The sequence below is a fragment of the Artibeus jamaicensis genome, unplaced genomic scaffold (genome assembly GCF_021234435.1).
Source record: "Artibeus jamaicensis isolate MK-2021 breed Jamaican fruit bat unplaced genomic scaffold, CSHL_Jam_final contig_3113, whole genome shotgun sequence".
Taxonomy (NCBI): Eukaryota; Metazoa; Chordata; class Mammalia; order Chiroptera; family Phyllostomidae; genus Artibeus; species Artibeus jamaicensis.
Genome location: NW_026521719.1, coordinates 282,949 through 303,849, shown reverse-complemented (window position 1 = coordinate 303,849; position 20,901 = coordinate 282,949). Strand labels below are relative to the sequence as shown.

Below are 20,901 nucleotides of genomic sequence, written 5' to 3'. Positions count from 1 at the left end.
TATCAAAACTTATGGAACACAGAAAAGCAGTACTAAGTGGGAATTTTACAGTGATAAATACCTACATTGAAAAATAAGAAATAACACAAACAAGTAATTTTATACCTCAAGAAAATAAAAAGAAGAACAAAGCCCAAGTTAGCAAAAGGGAAGAAATAATAAAGATCAGAGAAGAATAAATAAAAAACAATAGAAAAACTAACAGTAAATATTTTTAAAAGATCAACAAAATCTACAAATCCTTAATTAGACTAATCAAGAAAAAGAAATGATGTAAATAAATGAAATTGGAAATGAAAGAGGAGACTTACAACAAATACCACAAAAGTAAAAAAGATCATAGGAGACTACTGTGAATAATTATACATCAAAACATAGAAATATAGAAGAAATAGACAAATTCCTAGAAACCTGCAATGGACTGAAATAAGAAGAAATAGAAAGCACAGCTGATGAATAACAAGTAAGGAGACTGAATAAGAAATTAAAGGTCTCCTATCAAAGAAGAAGCACAGGACCAGATGGTTTCACAGATAAATTCTACCAAACATTTAAAAAATTAATACCGATCCTTCTTAAAATTTTCAAAAAACAGAAGAAGAGGGAAAACTTCCAAACTCGTTTTATGAGGCCAGCATCACCCTGATATCAAAGCTTGACAAAGATACCAAAAGAAAAATTACAGGCCAATATCCCTGATGAATATGGATGCAAAATTTATGTACAATGTATTAGCAAATCAAATTCAGCAGTATATTACAAGGATCATACTTCAGGACTAAAGGGAATTTATCTCTGGGATGCAAGGATAATTCAACACCTGAACATCAAATAATGTGATACACCACATGAACAGAATGAAGGCTAAATAATCACATCATCAATAGATGCAGAAAAAAGCATTTGAAAATCAACATCCTTTTATGTTCAAGACTCTCAACAAATTAGGTATTAAAGGACTTATCTTAACATAAAGGCCATATATGGAAAACCCACAACTAACTTTTCCTTCAGGATCTGAAACAAGGCAAGGATGCTCATTCTTGCCACTTTTACTCAACATAGTACTAGAAGTCTTACCCAGAACAATTAGGGAAAAAAAAAGGAAATAAAATTTAACCAAATTACTAAGTAAAATTTTCTCTGTTTGCAGGTGACAGTACATAATATTCAGAAAACCCTGAACACTCCACCAAAAAAATGTTAGAACTAAAAAATGAATTCAGTAAAATTGCAGGATACAAAATTAGCATACAAAAATCAAGTGTGTTTCTATACCCCGACAATGTACTATCTGAAAAAGGAAATCAAAAAAACAATCCTATTCACAATGGTTTCAAAAAGAGTACAATATTTATAAATAAACTTAATCAAAGAGGTGAAAGTCTTGAACATTGAAAACTATAAAAAATGATGAAAAAATTAGCTGCAAAAATGGGTGTTCATGGGTAGGAAGTCAATATTGTTAAAATGTCCATAACTCCCAAAGCAATGTACAGATTCAACGCAATCCCTCTCAAAATCCCAATGGCATTTTTTACAGAAATAGAAGAAAACAATCTTAAAATTTATATGAAATCACAAAATACTAACATTTATTATTATCTGGGAATGAAATAGAAACATATACAACAGCTAGTATAATGTATGTATCTTAAATGAGGTATTTACACAGGAAATAATCATACTCTCAAATGTTAATATAATACCAAGTTACTTTGTAGTACATCTCCTGATCCTACTCTAAGTTTATTTTGCATTTGTAATATATTAGGGTACATACTTAAAATTTATCCTTACCTGAGAACATTCTTACTGATACTAGAGAAACCGGAAGGGGAGAAGAGAGGGAGAGAAGGAGAGGAACATCGATCAGTTGCCTCTTGCACACACCCCAACTAGGAACTGAATCTGCAACCTAAGTATGTGCCCTGACCAGGAACCGAACTCATGACCTTATAGGAGGACTCTCCAACCAAGACACACAGTCCAGAGATGGGTTATGTACATTTTAACCCCAGTGGCATATTTCACAGAACTAGAACCAATATTCCAAAACTTTATAGGGAACCGAAAAAGAGCCTGAATAGTCTCAGTAATCGTGTGAAAGAAGAACAAAGGTGGAAGTATCACAATACCTGATATAAAACTATATTACCAGGCCACTGTAATCAAAACATCCTGGTACTGGCATAAGAACATACATATGGGTCAGTGGAACAGAACAGAGATCCCCCAAATTAACCCCCTTCATGGTCAATTGATATTTGACAAAGGTGGCAAGAGCATACAATGGAGAAAAGACAGTCTCTTTAACAGATGGGAAAACTGGACTGATATATGCCAAAAATGGAAACTAGACCACCAACTTACACCATATACAAGAATAAACTAACAATGGATAAAAGACTTATGTGGAAGTCATGAAATCATAAAAATCCTGAAAGAAAAACCTAGGTAGTAAAATCTCAGATATCTCATGTAGCAATATTTTTGTCAATATTTCTCTTAGGGCACTGGAAACAAAGGAAAAAATAAACAAATGAGACTATATCAAATAAAAAAGCTTCTGCATAGCTAAAGAAATCATCAGCAAGATGAAAAGGAAACCCACTGAGTGGGAGAATATTTTTGCCAATGATATATCTGATAAAGTTTTAATTTCCAAAATATACAAAGAACTAATACATCTCAACTCCAGGAGGATAAAAAATCCAATTAAAAAATTGGCAAAAGGCCTGAAAAGACACTTCTCCAAAGAGGACATGCAGATTTTTTCATAGACATATGAAAAAATACTCAACCTCACTAATTATCAGAAAGATGCAAAACCCACAATGAGCTATCACCTCACATCTGTCAGAGTGGCCATCATCAATAAATCAACAAACAACAAGTGCTGGCAAGGATGTGGACGGAAGGGAATCCTAGTGCACTGTTGGTGGGAATGCAGACTAGTGCAGCCACTGTGGAAGACAGTATGGAGTTTCCTCAAAAAATTAAAAACGGAAGTCGCTTTCAACCCAGTAATTCCACTTCTGGTAATTTATTCTAAGAATCGTGAAACACACATACACATACACATACACATGAACCCCTATGTTCATAGCAGTGTTATTGATAAAAGCTAAGATCTGGAAATAGCCCAAGTGCCCATTAGTAGATGAGTGGGTTAAAAAACTGTGGTCTATTTGCACAGTGGAATACCATACAGCAGTAAAAAAGAAATTCTTACATTTTGCAACGGCATGGATGGATCTGGGGAATATTGTGCTAAGTGAAATAAGCTAGTCAACAAATGACAAATACTACATGATTTCACTTATATGTGGAATCTAATGAACACAGTAAACTAACGAACAAGTTGAAGCAGAAGCATTGATGCATGGAACATACTGACAGATGCTGAAGGGGCAGGACTGGATGAAAGAAGGTGGAGGGACTAACCAAAGAGCATTTGTGTATGACCCATGGACATGGACTATAGTATGGGGATTGACTGAGGGAAGGGAGAGAGTGGGGCGAGGTGGAGGCGGGAAAAGAGAAAAAAGCGAGAACAACTGTAATAGCATAAACAGTAAACAAATAAAAATATTCATTTCTTCTCTTTCCATGTTAGTTCATTTTTTAAAAAATGTACTCAAAATGTCCCAAATCTGAATGTTTCCACACATCAAAATCCTGCAAACACCATTTTAAATGTCAGGTTTTTAAGTTTAACCTGTTTAATATGGCTAAAAGTTATTTTCTTCCAAGAATTCACATGGCATTATTTCCACTTTTCCAGAATTATATTATTGTGGCAAATACCATGAGTTGGCACACTTGGTACCCATTCCACATCCTTGTCTTTCTTTTCCTTGACCACAGAGTTTGCAAAATGATAAGCAACAAAGTCAGATCATGAAGACAGTCCATGTGCCATTGCCCCATATATTCTTCAAAGTTTTGTCCATTTTTTAACACTTCAAGGATGCAAAGGAAAACAAATGTAGTTAATTCTTCCCCCAATTTGTTCCATGGCATCTGCATTTCTCAAGAACTCACCCCCTATATAAGAGAAATTTTCAGGTAGCAACATAGGTGTATAAGCAACTGAGGCACGAGCATACCCTTCCTAATTATACCATATCAATCCTGACTTCGCTTTAATATGAGTAAGAAAATGAATAGTACAGAAGATGAAAGAAAAATAATATTTACCTATTTACCAATCACATCATTATTTATTGTCTTTTAATCACCAAAAGATATCTGTGAAATAATTTCTATTATTCAGAATTTTATAGATGAATAAATTAAGGTCTAGCTAAATTAGGTAATTTTGCTAAAATTACACACTGTTGAGGAAGCTTGGATTTCAATTCTTGAGTTTCTGATCCCATGGTCTCAATCACTTTGAATTTTATCACCTCACCTCATTCAATGCTTCCCACTAGGCACAAAATATCTTTTACCTTTATTGGTTAGATCTCATGTAGCCTGATAAACTTTTTTTTTCAAATGTTAAAACATTCTACCAGTGACATACTGGAGTTGGCTCCTACTGGCTTATTTATGGAAGTCACTGGGCACATTTCTTTCCCACTCCATGTTCAGTGACTTCACCTTGATAATTTGAAATTGAACATTATGGGGTATTCACACTATAAAAATGGGCAAACTCTACAAACTGAGGCTCTTGTTCTCCCTTTTCTAGCTGATTGTTACACATCTACCAGAACACTACTTGCCAAAACACCTTTATCCAGATTTTTTAGAAACAACTTTTTTTTTAAACTTTTCATTTGGCACCTTTATTTAGGCAAATTATTGCATGCAGTTACCTAACCATTTGCCACAGTAGGCCTAAAATTACAAGACCTGCTTCAGGTGTTTTTTCCCTATGTTTTTTATTGTTGTTTAAGTACAGTAACATTAATGTGTTTCCTTTGCTATTATATCTCATTCGAGGCTGAGTTTTCATCTGTTGACATTTGAAATACCATTGTTGTGTCTTTTATGCTTCAGAAATCCCCACTGTCACAAAATAAAACTCATCATTTTCCCTTTCCCCCTTATGTACTCATAGCCCTTCCTCACCCTTTTTTCAATATTGTAATTCCAGTGCATATTTGTGCCAAGAACTGTCACATTCCATTCCGGTAGTTTAAGAGCTTGTCTGAAGAAATGTTCCTCTTCACAACAGTACTCTATTGAATGTCCATAAAATACACACCTGAACTGCAAGGGGAAATTTATGGTAATCATTAAGAGAAGCCAATGAGCCAGACAATTAAATAGTTCCCAATTTTTAGACCATGATTCACATATAATTTAAAATATTTCCTGAGTGAGAATCTAAGAAGTATGAAGCGAGTAGCTTTTCTGAACTATGAGAAGAAACTAGTTAATAACTTGCCTGAAAGTGGAAGTATATAGCCTATGACTGATCAGTGCACACAAAAGAGTCAGATTATTTGAGAAAAAACAAGGCAGAAAGTTTTAATATTCTGAGCTTATAAGAGAAGATGGAAGATGTCTCTCAGATAAAGAATTCACTGTACACACTTCTGGCTAAGTGTTTTTCCAAATTAATAGCTTCTCTGCAAATTGTCTATTTATTCTACATAGAATGTATAAATTAGGTCAAAAGTCACAACTTGAATTTTTTTGCATACAGTTGCTCACCTATTTGAGTTCACATTAAAATAATGTATAAACCAACAAAGAAGCAAACAACTGAGATATTGTTAGAAACCAATGATACTTGACACCTTACTGGGCAAAATTTCAGGAATTTTTGCTTAAAATAGTGTAAATCAGTTTGATAAATAGCATAGAGGATGGGAATATAATAATTTTCAATTTGACCTCTTTCGGTAAAGCCTTACATCTAGGAGTAAGAAAAAATAATGTTGTCAGACTCAACTTGTCACATTCTTTTTTAAAAAATATTTTATTTATTTATTTTTAGACAGAGGGGAAGAGAAGGAGAAAGAGTGGGAGAGAAACATCAATGTGTGCTTGCCTCTCATGTGTCCCCCACTGGGGACCTGGTCTGCAACCCCAGGCATGTGCCCTGACTGGAAATCAAACCAGCAAACCTTTGCTTCACAGACCTGTACTCAATCCACTGAGCTACACCATCCAGGGCAACTTGTCACATTCTTAATGTAGGTGAATGAATGGTATCAAAGGTAAGTTTGAGTAGGAATAAAAGATAGTATTCTTACGCTTGCTGCCTATTTGGGGTCCTGGGATGCATACTAACATTTCATTGTCTGACCAGTACTGCAGCTGGGCACTGCTGATCTTTATTGTGGCAAGGACATTAAAATCAAATAGAATAAATTATGATGTTTTGATGAAAGAAGTTTTTTTAGGGATTATTTGTTCCCTCCACTCTCTATGAGACTATAGGGTCTTGCAAATGATAAAGATTTCAAACAATGGTTTATGCCAGTTTCTAACAGAATCCATATCAACTCTGTTTGGTTATAATTCCAAATAGAATAAACATGCATTTTTTCCCCAAAAGAATAAACAAATAAAAACTACCAATCACTATCAAAAAACAATGACAAATAGAAAAGAAAGACCAAGAAAATGCTGAAAATTTCTTGGTCCAGATAAAATAAAACCTTATATTTATAGTAGCTAATTAAAAAAATAGGGTGAGGGGAATATTTTTCCTTGAGTATCCAGGTTCGGTAAAAATAAATTCTAATAACATTTTTCTTGTATGAAAAAATGCCAATATTGGAGAATATTATTCTAAGAGAAATAAGCCAGTTAGTAAAAGACAAATACAATATGATCTCACGTACAAGGGCAATCTGATGAACAAAGTAAATGAACAAAACAGAACCACGGGCATGGAAACAGGGAACAGACTGAGAGTGACCAGAGGTGGGGGGAGGGGAAGGGCATAACGGTGGAAAGAAGGGGAAGGGACTAGACAAGGAGCACGTATGGATGACCCATGGACATGGACGACTGTAAGGGAATTGACTGTGGGAGCAGGGGATGGGAGGGGCAGAAGGTGGCAAAGGGGGAAAAATTGGAACTGTAATACAATAACGATAAAAATGATTTAATAAAAAAAGAAAAATACAAATATACAATGACATAAGTCCACAAACTTTTGGCAAACCTAATGAAAGGAAAGATAATAAATAAAGCTAATATCAGACAAGATGAATTCAATTAAAAAAGGATAAAATAAATTCACGTAGAAAAGCAGACAATTGCATATTTGTAAGTACCCAATAATAAAGCACCACAATATATAAAACATACAGTGGATGTCCAATGGCAAATTCATACAATTATAGAGAGAAACTTTAATGAATCTCTGAAAGTCAACAGTAGATAAAGCATATAAAATAACATAAAAATATTCCCCTATTTCCAAAAAAATAAATAAAATATTAAAAATAAAAGGCTCTGTCAGGTGTGGCTCAGTGGGTTGAGTGCCAGCCTGCTAACCAAAAAGTCGCTGGTTTGATTCCTAGTCACATAGCACATGCCTGGATTGTGGGTCAGGTCCCTGCTTGTGGGTGTGCGAGAGGCAACCGATCAATGCTTCTCTTGCACATCAATGTTTCTCTCCCTCTCATTCTCCTTCCCTTCCCCTTTCTAAAATATAAAAAAACTTAAATAATATAAAATAATACAAACATATAAAAGTGATAAATATAATGCTACATTTTAGTGCTGTACGTAGCTTCAATGTTTTCCAACAGTGCAATGAAATTTTACACAAATTAAACATATTAAACTAAAAATAAAACCTTACTGAAGCATCTCAAATAGAAATCATGTTGGAAACATTTTCTATTTATAATACAATAATAAAAATAAGCATCGAATAAAAACATTTAAACACAAAACCACAAAATCTTGTCATTGATAACAGCTCCTTCAAAACAGCTTTTGAATTAAAGAGACACAATAGAATTCAACGGTATACTATTTGTTTTGTGCTATTGAGGATAATATGTAATTCTAATGGAATTGCTCTATAAACGTAATGATACACTATTGTTTTGCTTAGAAGATTAAATGGACAAAATTTTTAGGTTTAAAAGATAATATCTACTTCAAATAGCTAAGAAAATCAATTAGAACAGATTTATATGAATAAGAATTTATCAAATTAGATAAAGATAAATGAATAAAAATAAGTGACTTTCCTGTGAACTAAGCATACTTAAAAGGAGATATAGATCATTTATATTACTATGCTATGACATAAGATACCTAAGAAAAATCTAAGTAAGAAATATGTAGAACCCATAGTCAATGATGTCTTCTTTGACAAATATAAAATAAGTCCTAAATAGATTAAGAGATATCATATTCCTCCATGGGAAATTTGGTCAGTCCTTTCAGATCACTTTTCACTTAAAATGCTATTGTAATTCAAAATCTTAACTTTTTTGATATATCACAAGAGTAACCATGTTCACTGAGGGAGAAAAATAGAAAAGAATAAACAAAAATTTGGAGAAGAGTGTTAAAAAATCCTTGCCCTACATTTGCTAAAATATAATTTATAATTACTAAAAGTACTTCAGGTCTGCTACAACCATCAGGAAGGAGAGGAATGAAACAGAACTGATGGCTTCTCTGTGTTGGGGGGTAAAATAACTTTTCAAAATTGGATATTACGATGGTAGGCTAACTCTTTAGAAAGAGATCAGATGCAAATAATCATACATGATATATGAAAAGTGAATTATAGCTTGACCAAAAAACTAAATATAAAGTAAATAAGACATAAAATTGAAAGATATGAACAAATATCCAACTGATGATGGTATGGAAAGTTGTTAACTTACTTCTGGTATCATGAAATCAAAACCGAGTCACAGTAAAAAAAATGAAATGTTGAACGACAAAATTTGAATTTATGTGCTATCAATAATTACCATGGAACAAGTTCAAAGACATCAACAAAGGGGAAAATTTGCAATATATGACAGACAAAGCTTTTTAAAAACATAAATATTCCTAGAGTAATATGAGCAAAAAGCATGAGCAGGTAATTCTAGAAGGAAGAATTCAAATGACAATAAGGTTTAAAAAACTCAACCTTTCATTTGATAGTAACCAGGTGAAAAATATTCCAAGATACATAATTTTGGCTAGTAATTCCACAAAAATGTTAAAAAGATATAACATTCAATTCTTGTGAGAATGTTGTGATAGAATTATGAATATTTTTATTTTATTCTTTAAATCATTTTATATATTCTTGCTTTCAACAATTAGGCAAATGTTGTTGGAATAAAATCATATTTTTGTATATTGGAAGCATTTGTAAAAAATACTTTTTAGTTTTAAGTGTAAATTTTGCAATTCATTTTTGTTTTAAACCTAACAGTAAAAATAGTAAAACACATTTAAAAAATGAATCCAGAAGAGAATTCACTTTTTTCCTTAAATACTTTATGGTCAAAGGGCAATAAATTCTATAATTGCAAGATCATTGAATTGAGCTGAAATGTCAGTTTGTGTCCCTAATTCCAGGATTTATGATCCCTCAGCTCCGGGACAAACCATGTAGTTTCTGGGAATCACTTGCCTCTTCTGCCAAATAGGTATAATGTGGATGTGAAGATAAAATGTAATAATATATCCGAATGCATATGTGAACACTATTAAATAGTTCTTGTTCCTAAGCCATTATGATTGTACTTATGGAATTATGTATATGTACTTTTAATTTTGCCAATTACTCTACTAGTTACTCAAATAGCTTATATCCAGAGCAGATGCATTTCTCCTGTTTTTCACTTAGTGAGGTCCCTTTCCACTTTCATATTCTATAATATAAATTTATTCATTCAGAAAGCACTTTCTTATCTCCTGTTTCACTATGATTTCTACATATTTGTATGATATCAAATTATATGTTTTTCTGAGAAAATAATGTGCCAACATATAAGACTAATCTTAATGTAATCACCTTTTGTCACTGCAGTATTATTATCTACTTACAATTTTACAATAGTGTGATGCACTCAACATACTTTTTAAAAAGGGCAACAATCTTGACAGATTTTCTCCACTTAGGTCCTGAGGCAGCAATAATGTTTAATGAAAGGTCGCAACTGCTTTTAGTGATACTGTGAGGATAAGCCCAGAAAAGAAACTTGTATAGATTTGTGCTAAATCTTGGTTAACTTCAGGACAAAATTGAAGTTTGTCAGGATCAAAAGCCATTCATTTGAAAACCCTTTCCAGGATTGTGACTAGGAAGGGAAGAATATTAGTTTCTCTCTTCTGATTTCTCCTTGCACTTTAGGTGGCCAACTTGACCTAATCAGGAAGGAGGGGGAAGAAAGATCCACAAATGAATTGGAGAGAAAATGGTTCTGTGAGCATTTGAAATCCTTTCCTGAAAACAGAAAGCCTCCGAATCACACACACTCTAGACTTTAGTTATAAAAGATAAGAACAGTACTTTTATTTCAACTGCAATTAAGACCGAAGAGTCCTTGCCATGTTAAGCACAGCTGCCATAATTCCAAAGAACAGCTAAAAGATACTTTGAGTTATTAGTGTTATGTTACAGTGCCTGCATTGAGTAACATGCAGATAAAATGTTGAAATGGCCACATTCCAAATCCAGAACTCATTATTTCAAATATTATGTAATAAGAAGGTATGAAAATATGCAAGTAACTACCTATCATTACTTGTACCACTTAACTAAGCCATCCCTGCTTGTAAGGAGGAGCCAAACTGGTTTCTTCTGAAATTAGCTATGAATGCAGGAGTCAGGAATATTGCTGGCTATGGTCATCAGAAAACAAAATAATATTTTAGGTATCTTTCAAACTATCACAAATAGTTAAGGACAGATTAACCTAATAACATAGGTTAAGGAAAAGAAAACAAATAAATCTGAATTTTGTCAAATGACTAAGAATCTGCCAGGTGGAAGGAGGGACATTCAGAGCTAAGTGAAGAACAGGGAAGAAAATCTCATGTGTCAGATAAGCATGAATAGTTCCCTATAGGTGAAGCATAGCAAGGTTGAGTGGCAGGAAGTCATATGAAATCCATATGAAGGAGGAAATACAGTAGGGCTGGGTCACGTACATGGCTTGGCTTGTTCCCAGAAGGAAAGGGGGACCTCCAAAGGAATTTAAGCATGGGACAGAATTAATCTCTAAAATTAATCTGGAGAGAGTATGGGACAAATGATTCATGTGGGCAAGGCTAAGTCCAGGGAGATGAGATGATGAGATTGAAGGTATTTTCAAAAGTCCAGGCTGGGCATATTGAGTTAAAGTCAGTTAAGAGGTAGTCAGAAAAGAAGATACAAAAGGCTCATCAGGGAGTAGACTGACTAAATTTGGCTGTGGATGGAGAAAAAAACTTAAAGAAATTTGGGAGTCTCTCTCATGTATTATGGAATATAAGATGCTTAAGCATTTAGAGGAGAAAGGTAAGTTTTACTATGAATCTGTTGACTGGGTCTAGAGTTCATTTATCTGTCCATTTGGTGATGTCTAGGATCTATAGCTCAATGAGGTTTGAACTAGAAAAGCAGAAGAGGTTGGAGTTTTCCACCTCTTCCACAAGTCCAAGTTCCATGGGTGCCACCCAATGTGACTTGACTTCTACTAGGTCATTCCACTGAAGAACCCTGTACCACATATGAGAAACTTATTCCCTTTCTTTCTACATGGATTAACCCTATGAGAGAGCTTCTGTTCGGTGAAAATTTGTTTTTAACTTTCGTTATCTTTTTTTATAAGCCAAGTGAAAGTCAGCCTCAGGTTCAAGGCTTTCAGCTGGCAATAAATTCTGATTTAAAATTTAATAATATCACTGTTTTTTATATGTTCTCTTTTTGTAGTAATGCCTCTTATTCGTGGCAGTAATATTGATTTTGCATTAACAACAGTGAGAAAGATTTTATTTCTATTTATTTATGTTCTAAAATGCAATTCAACTTAAAAAGAAGCAATGTAAAAAAGATAATGTGATGTGAATGTATGTAGAAAATCAATAAGGTGGTATGGGAGGGAACTTGGATACAACAAAAAGGACCATTCATGAGCAATGGTAAAACTGAGATTCCTACTCACATTTGGAATAACTAAGATCTATCACCTCATTTGGAGGTGAGTGAAACCATAGTAGCTGATTACACTATTTTATAAGAAGGTCTAGAAAGTTTTCTTAATTCCCATAGGTGGGCTTCAATTACTGTTAATTGACAGAAAATACCTGCAGTTATTTGTATCTATGTGCATTTTTTCCCTGGGGAGAGATACCATGGTTGTCTGTTTGGTTTTAGTTTTATATTCTCAAAAGGAGCTTTGATCAAAAGAGATTTTTAAAAAATGTAGTAAATGGAGAAGAGAGCTAAGGATGGACTGGGGTGGGGAGGTTCACCACATGAATGGAGAAGTAAAATTCAAAGATATAGCAAGTTGACTAAAAGAGTCTGTAGCTGACTTTCTTCAAGAATAAGAAAGTCATCTTTGAGTCTAAGGAAAGAGAAGGCATGAATTAAGTTTGTCAAGTGCTCCTGTCATGGGTCAATGAGCTAAGATTTCAATGATCAATAGTCACTGATTTAATAATATGGTGACAGTCGCCAAGAGTTTCATGGGGTTGTGCCAGTGAAAGCCCAACTACAGTGGGAGATGAGAGGAGGCAGGGGAAAGGAGGAGATTGTGACAATAAAGGAAAATTAGTTTTACTGAGAAGCTGGCTGAGTAAGGGAGAAATGAACAGGAGACTAGCTATAGAGGGAGTTCAGGCTCCTCCTATAGTGCCACGAGAGGTTTTCCTGTTTGCTTGTTTTAAGGATGGATGTGATATAATTTTAATAATAAAGTTAATTGATGCAGTCATTAAATAAAGAAGCTAAAGTTGCAGGTGATAGAATATGTTCTGAGCCAGGATTAGACTGGAGAGGAGCAGTTATGGGATCCTGAGAAGAGAGGGAGGTCGGTTCACTACAGGCAACATCAAAGGGAAGCAGAGCAGCTGATCAGGTAAATCGGCTGATCCGGTAAAGCCTGGAGGCTTCTGAATTTCTAGCAAAGAAGAATCCTCCTGAGAGTGAAGGGTGTCAGGGGAGGAGACAGAGTTTCTTTTCAGAAGGGTGGCAAGCTGTGCTCCCAATGCTATGGAAAACAAATGGTCAGATGAGATTTGATGAGAAGTCTAACATTAGAACTAAGACTTTACAATAGCACCATTTGGAACAGTTTATATGGATGGCCTACACAGCGCTTAGCTTCAGGAATGAAGTGGGCTGACCAGAGGACTGATCCAGGTCCGGGGGTTTGTAGGTAAAGGCACTGTCTCTAGTCATTACAGTTCCCTGCCTCACTAGCACCTGGAAGGCCGTCCCCTACAACTTATTAAAGAATTGCGTTCCGATAATTGTCCTCTTCATTTGTCATCATTAATTTTTCCTTTTCTCTCATTCATTCTTATTGGTGTAACTGCTGACATGAGTAGCTCCCATTTTGAAATAAACTTCCATGGCCTGCTCCAGTTAGACAATCCTCTTCTCGAAAACTTCTCAGAAGTGTTTTTTTTGGTTTTTTTTACGGTGGCAGGGAGGTGGGTCAGAGTGTTTGCAGCCTCACCTCCCATTCTTTCTCCTCTCATTATTTTAAATTATATTTTTTCTCAGATTTATGTATAAAATTTTATTTGGTGTTTTGAATACCTAATCTATGTGCACATAGTTCAAAGTTGTTAAAGCACACACAACAGTTAATCTTTTTCCCCATTATTGTGCCTTGTCACTCAGTTTCTGTCCGGTAGGCAATTATTCATTCTTTTCTATGTAGTTTTGTTAGCGAACAAGAGGTCCAAGGGGAGGAAATACTTGGCCCACCTAGGCATGCCAAAAACTGCTACAGAACAAGAGGCCCCCCCCAAAGACGGAATACTAATACCTACTGGGCTCTTCTGTCCGCCGCCAATTGGAAAGACATCTCTCAATGCCAGAGATTTGTGAAAAGGAAACGAAATGTTTATTTAATGCTATTCAGGCCTAACGCCTCCACTAAAATATCAGAGTCCTTTAGGGTATACACCTACAACCACACAGCGCTCCCTTCTCCCACTGTCCCAACTCCAGGTACCGTAAATCAGGAAAGGAACACATGTCTGTTTTTCAGGCCGTTGGCACTGTCAGCTGTGTCACGGAGCAGGCAGGATCTCTCTCTAGTTAATCCAAAAGTCACGTGGAACCCTCTCACGGTCCACTGGAAAGAGTTCTTTGTACCCAGTTCCAGTCAAAGTCTCTCCTGCTTTCCAGGCCCCGCAGTCAAAGGGGGCACCCCAAGGCTGCATGGGCCTCTTCTACCAAAGCTGCAGGGGTCCGCACTCCACCAAAAGCATGTGGCTTTCTTCTTCACCTGGTAAAGAGGGGGTCCTCGCTCTGCTGAAACCACATGGCTCTCTCTTCACCTGGCCAAGAGGGGACTCTTACTTTACTGAAACCGCGTGGCTCTCACCTACATGACTGCAGGGGTCCTCACTCTGCCCTAAACCGCGTGGCTCTCCCTTAATGGCTGCTTTGTCTGGCTTTTAAATCCTCGCACCCATCTTCTTCTGTACCCCTATTTCCGACTCCTCCCATGATCAGTTACACCTGCCAGTATTTCTGTATTATTACCAGTTTACTGGGCTGCCATCGTTAGTCTGGGCAGGTATTGCCCCATGTCCTGGAGCCAATCTTCTCCAAGCTCCCACGCATGCACTGTAACTTAGGGGACCTGCCCACAGTTACATCTTGGGGGAAGTGACTTCATCCCCCTAGCTCCAAGCCCCAAGCCTGGCCACAGCTATTTAACATATCTATGAAACCAGTTAAAGGTTATAGATATGTTAAATGACCATTCCAGAGGTTAGCTGCAAAACTGTGGCTGTACAAAACAGCCCTTCATGTTCCTGCTTTATGTGTCCCTTCCCCAACTCACACCTGTGGGGGAAGGGGTGAGGACATCTTATATGTCTCTCCAATATTCCTATACACTTTGAATTCTGGACACCATTCCAAATCTTTTCTGGGGGACTCCCTTGGCTGCACCCTGTATCAGTTTCATGTACGAGGGAGGATCCCCAAAACAGGAATTTAATTATAAAAAATTGTGTATTTATTCTTACATGTTTAAACTTCAGTCACCTTCCCAGTGCTCTCCATTTGGTGCAATACACCTATTGAAATGTCTTCCACTGCTCAAAACGGTTTTTGAACTCATTGATTTTTAATGTGTTTTAGTGCTTTGATGCCTTTTTATTACCTTTTCCACACTGGTAAAACATTTTCCTTTGAGGACTTTTGTCATTGGGGAAACAAAAAAAAGTCACTTGAGGGTGAGGTCAGGTGAATAGAGAGGGTGGGGCCCCGGGGTCACGCCATTTTTGGTCAAAGACTGCTGAACACTCAGTGCTGTGCGCACAGGTGCCCTTGTAAATCATCCATCATGAAATGGGCAAAGGCATTGAAACAGGCTTCCAAGAAATATTTAGCAAAGCCAAACACAGCTTCTCACAATGACACCAGCTGATATACTAAAACAGATGGGTTCTTAGAATACTCATCTAGCAGGGGAAGCCTGTACTACAAGGGGGCCAGTATTCTAGAAGATAATTCTGGTTTTCTTGGGTCCCCCTCCTATAGGTTTGTTTTTCTTTGTTATTTAATATTTGATAACATACCATGCACATTATATTGCAACTTTTTCTCTTAAAATACTTTGAAGATTTTTTATGTTAGTACATAGAAAACTGCTTTATTAATTTTAACAGCTGAATAATATTCCACTCAATGAATGCACATAGTTTATTTTGCTTGTTTTCTAGGTATTTCTTTTCAACATTTACATATATAAAAATAGCAGGGAGTAACTTTAAATACATATTATTTTTCCTAATTGCAAACATACATGTAAGATAAATTCTTAAGATGAGAATCATTATGTCACCAGTCACCAATCTTTGTTCAATCCTTATCCATCTTTTGTCCCTACCAAATCAGTTGAAATAGTTCCTATCAAGATCAAATAAAATTCCAAGCTAACTCTGTCCTCATGCAAGCTAACTCTTCTGAAGCATTGACCATAGCTGACCATCACCTCCTCTTTTATAAAATACTTTCTTCTTTTGGATCTCGTAGCATCATACCTTTATGATTTCCCATTTCACCAATCGCTCCTTCTCAGTTTCCTTTTCTGGCTCCTACTCTTTTCAATGCCTATATTTTGGACTGCTCTAGAGCTCTTTTCTCAGTCTGATCCTTTAAAAACAGTCTTTCTAAAATTGTCTCATGAAGTTCCACTGTTCTGGCCCAACTACCCTTCTGATGCTTGTCCCTGAATATCTAATTAGCACTCAAAACTTAACTGCTTCTTCTTAGTTTCCCCATATCAGTTGGTAACAATGGTATTCTTCCAGTTGCTCTGGTCATAAATCTAGGCGTGAAACTTGATCTGTCAGCAACCGCATCTAATCTGTTATCAAGTGTTGTCTTTTCTATCTTCAAGTATGTCCAGGATTTTGGCCATTTCTTACCATCTCTACTGCTATCACTCTGGTTAAAGACAGACAAGGAAACTCTAGTATATTCTTGACAGCCTCCTTGCTTACCCTCTGTCTTTCACCAGATCATCTTGACACAATAGCAGGTGGATACTGGTAAACAGTTTCCCACAAGAAATGCTTTAATGGCTTTCCATTGTGCACAGAAGAAAACAGATACTCTTTACCATGGGTCAAAAGGCCCCACCCATTACTTCTGAGCGAAGGAAACACCATCAAGAGAAATGATCAGATCAGAACAGTCCCCTCCCCTTTAATACTCAAGTCCACTCACTGACATACTCTCTGCCTACTTACATTCATTCTTAGGCTCTGAAATATTTCTCCATGTACTTTTTTCAAGTGGAGATAATCATTTCTGTTATAGATGTCAGATGCTAATTCTAAGTTTCTTTACTGCTCTTCATGAGTTTTTCACTTTAGAGCAGAACTTAGTATTTCTTGCCTGTGTAATTTAAGGCCGAGGGGATGGAAAAGCAAGGTTTCCCACTGTGGAGCAGAGATGCTGTGGTTCTGTATCAGATCACTACAGATGCTTCCCGAGGGATCCCTGGACGCTTCACCTAAGGATTATCAGTGCTTTCAGTTACAGCATTCAAGAAGCACCTTGTTTATTCTGCCTCATATAACATCTTTCCCACCTTTTAAATTAATATTTAAAAAAATAAAGAATCCTGTCAAGGCCTTTTAAAAATTAGCATGTTTATGTTGCTTTACACTAGCCATTTATTATTAATAGACTAGAAAGTGCTCTTTAAAAATCTTTGAAATGATTTAAATAATAGCTAATTAAATTCAAAAGGGACAATATTTACTAAATAAGAAAATTCAAACTATCACTCCTCTCATTTCCAATTAAGAAATAAGTTGTAATTTTGCAAGTCTTTGAAAAGAGATATGCATCCAATTTTAAATTTAAAAAATTCCTAAGAAAGGTGTGTCATATTATTTATATTAGCAGCTTTATGGTAGTAGTCTTTATAAGAACAGTATATCCAAGCACTTTATAAAACTAGTTAAGCAATAACATTTTTAAAATTAAAAACAATGAAAAAGCTGCCTTTAAAATGTGCTATTGCTCAGTCCTGGCATCTACATAATTTGCCTAATGAGGCAAAGCGACAAAAAATATATTCCTTTTTAAACCCTTCCCACAAAGATCTTTATATACTGTTGAAAGAGAATAACCCCTTGATATCAGTTAGGCTCATCAGCTCCACAATAAGTCTCAGTGTATAAAGATTGGCAAATAAATGATTTACACTGATCAAAGGGGGTGTGAAACAATACTAAAATTTCTAGAACACAATAAGTAATCTAAGTTATTTTTCACATTTGGGAACTTCTAAGGTAATGCTGGGTGAGTATAACATTTGTTCTAGAAACATCTTAGTTTAATGAACAATCTACCCAAAGTGTAGAAAACCACTTCTGATCGGAGACAAATGGTTTTAATTGCCAAAACTGACCTTGACACACAGATCTGAATGGGGGGAAGGGGAAGGAGGGCTACACTTTCTTTGGAGGAAACACAAAGTGATGATGCTTCAACCTGCTTATGAGTTTGTAGAGGGAGAAAGGGAAGGGGAAGGAAGCACAGCAAGAGCAAACCTAGGGGATGGATGGCAGGCACCTCCTCAGGTTGGCTTTGCTGCTCTTTATGTTGACACTCCCATTGCCTCAGCAAAAGCAGCCAGCTAGGAGTCCATGCCGCTTCCCTCAACAAACGGACAAGTGAGGGAACTCAAAGGGAGGGATTGTTGGATTGTTAATTAATAAATCAAATTTCAAAAATGTATGCGTAAATGGAATCAGCGTGAAACCCACTTTGAATGTCCCATTTTTTCTGGCTGACTATATAGATAATCCAGAAAAACTGAGGGGAGGGGCTGGTGAGCTGTCTGCATATGTTATCGTAGATATACACTTAAATCAGTTCATGAAACAACCGGCAAGGTGCCTGGGAGATACTTTGCTTGCAAAAAATAAAGTCCTCTTAAGGTTTCTACTGAAACGCCTGGCATCCGATGTTCTCATCCACTGCTTATAAAGGGCCACCTCTAAGTGCAAAGGAAAATAACCGAAACCCCAAATCCATCATTTGGGTTACCCAAAATGCTAAGCTCCGTATGTATTTTTTGCTCACCACCTCCATTTCATCCCTTAACTTACTGGCGACACAAATGCGGCTCTCCCAGCCCCTTCGGGGACAGAAATACAGAATATGAACTGTCGCCTGGATTCCCCTTTCTTCTTTGCTCAACCGCCCTTCCAAAGAGGAAGGCACCTTCCTCTGCAGGGCAGGACCTGCCGCAGCCCAGACAGGTTGCGATCCCCGGTGGAAGCTCTCTTCTGCGCTGCAGGGAATCAAATTCTAAAACTGCAACCTTTTCCCAGTCTATGAATCCGTGCAGCTACTCATTTATCTTATTATTTCCCCCAAGAATCCTTCCCAGGTCACCCTTGAGGAACAGATTCGTTGATTCTCCTGTCTTTCCAGTGCTGAATTTTGGCCTGTGCCCCGTCTCTCTCCACCCCAGGGGGTCCTCAAACAAGGGGCACTGGAGCTTGTCCTAAAGGTGGGGTGTTGCGGGATCGAACTGCTGCCCTGGTCCTCCCACCAGCCTGGTTCACCTGCTCCACCCAGGACCACGCCTGCTCCCCGAAACTTCGCTCCAGGGAGCAGAGGTTTTGAGTAGAGTGGGAAAAAGCTATTCCAGCAATGCTCATTCGCCCCAAAGTGTCGGAAAGCACTTAGGCTGCAGCCCCGCAGGTCCTTCCCTGGCCCCAGGGGCAGGCGCTGCCCAGGGTTCCTCCCGTTCTCCTTCCCAGTTGCGTGCCACCTTACTGGGCGCAGGGATGCACACTCACCGCGAGCGCTACTCTGCAGAGGTTCGAAGCGGGAAAATTTGACCTCAGATCCGGTGATGAGGCAGGAGCAGGGGCGGCGGGGCGCCGGCGGAGACCAGGTGGAGAGTGGGGCGCCCCTGCGGTCTCGCGGCTGCGGAGAGGTTGCGCGCTGCGGACCCTAGGGCGCTGCCCCCCGGGTGCTTCCCAAACACAGAAGGGTGGACGGGCAAGGCAGACGCCTGGGGCTCACCACCACCCCTAACGCTCCTCTCTTCTTGCCATCACCTCTTCCTTCCTTCTACACTCCTTTCTCATCTTGCTTCTCTCACTTTCACCCTCCTCCCTCTTCTCTCAGCCTCTCCGCCCTCCTTTCCACTGATGCGTGGACAAGGACGGGGGAGGAAAAAAGTCCCGTCTCCTTAATTTGAGTGATACCTTGGAGATTATCTCTGTTCCCGGGATCTGGAAATGACGTTAACAACCTTTCTGAAAGCATTAAAACAAACAAACAAACAACAAACCACACACACATAAAACGACTTTAATCTCCTTTCCCCCAGCATCTCCTCCTGCCCAGTGGCAGTTTGTATACGGTTGGGTAGCAAGGAATGAGGTGAGGTCAGGAAAAGGGAATCGAAGAGGGAATTAGAGGCAGCAGTCCTTGGAAGTGGGGTTGAGAACTCGCCACTGAGTGAGCACAGAGATGTGTTTACTCACCACTTGACAAAGCATCTTTGTGGGGGGCGGGAAGAGAACTGATGTTGAGGGTGAGAGAAGAGAGGTAGCCAGGGTAGTGAGGAGAAGTTTTATCCAAAACTCTATTCTAAGGCATCTACTGTGGTGTCTCTCTCTCTCTCTCTGCCTCAGAATACAAGAATACATCTCTAGTGTTTTGACCTGGATTTGACCTTAAGAAAATACTTCCACTTTTCCTGCTCAGGGCCTTAAATCTTTGTATTATTTTTCCTCCCAGAGTACTGTTTTATTGCCCAGTAACAAGAGTCCCTTCAGCTAGCCTAAGGGGCACTTCCCAAACCTGTTTTGACTGACCCTAGAAACTTGAGTGGTTTTTGGAATGCGGCAGTTTTCTGGCACTGGTGCTGGTCTCCAATGATGGGAAGGGTGGGACAGATATTTTTGTTGAGAGCTCCACCCCCACATTCCAAAGACTGACCCTCCCAGGGTTGTTTCACTCTGGGCCTGTGTTCTAGATCCCTTTTTTTTTCCCAGAAAAGAACTGTCACTCAAGATGCTTTTTGCTCTCCCACCTCCTAATATTTCGGGCCATTCAAAGGCAATCTTATATAGATCTCCCCTGGAGACTAAACCTGTATTTTCCAGCCCATCTTTCTTCTGTTGGTGAGGTCCTCCTTGTTCTCTGGTAACATATATTTACATGAGGTATGTAAATAAAACACTAAACATAATGCTTGGCACTTAGTACTCAAGAAATGTTAACTGAATTATTCTAGGTAA

The 20,901-nt window shown here is 37.6% G+C and overlaps 1 protein-coding gene across 1 annotated transcript in view; it reads right to left on the bottom strand.

Annotated features, from left to right (window-relative positions):
- Window positions 1–19,723, bottom strand: part of HTR1F (5-hydroxytryptamine receptor 1F) — a 91,681-nt gene extending 71,958 nt beyond the window's left edge. The window contains exon 1 of the mRNA XM_037130643.2: window positions 19,447–19,723. The gene's annotated coding sequence lies outside the window, so the exon portion shown is untranslated. The remainder of the gene's footprint in view (window positions 1–19,446) is intronic.
- Window positions 19,724–20,901: the final 1,178 nt, after the last annotated feature.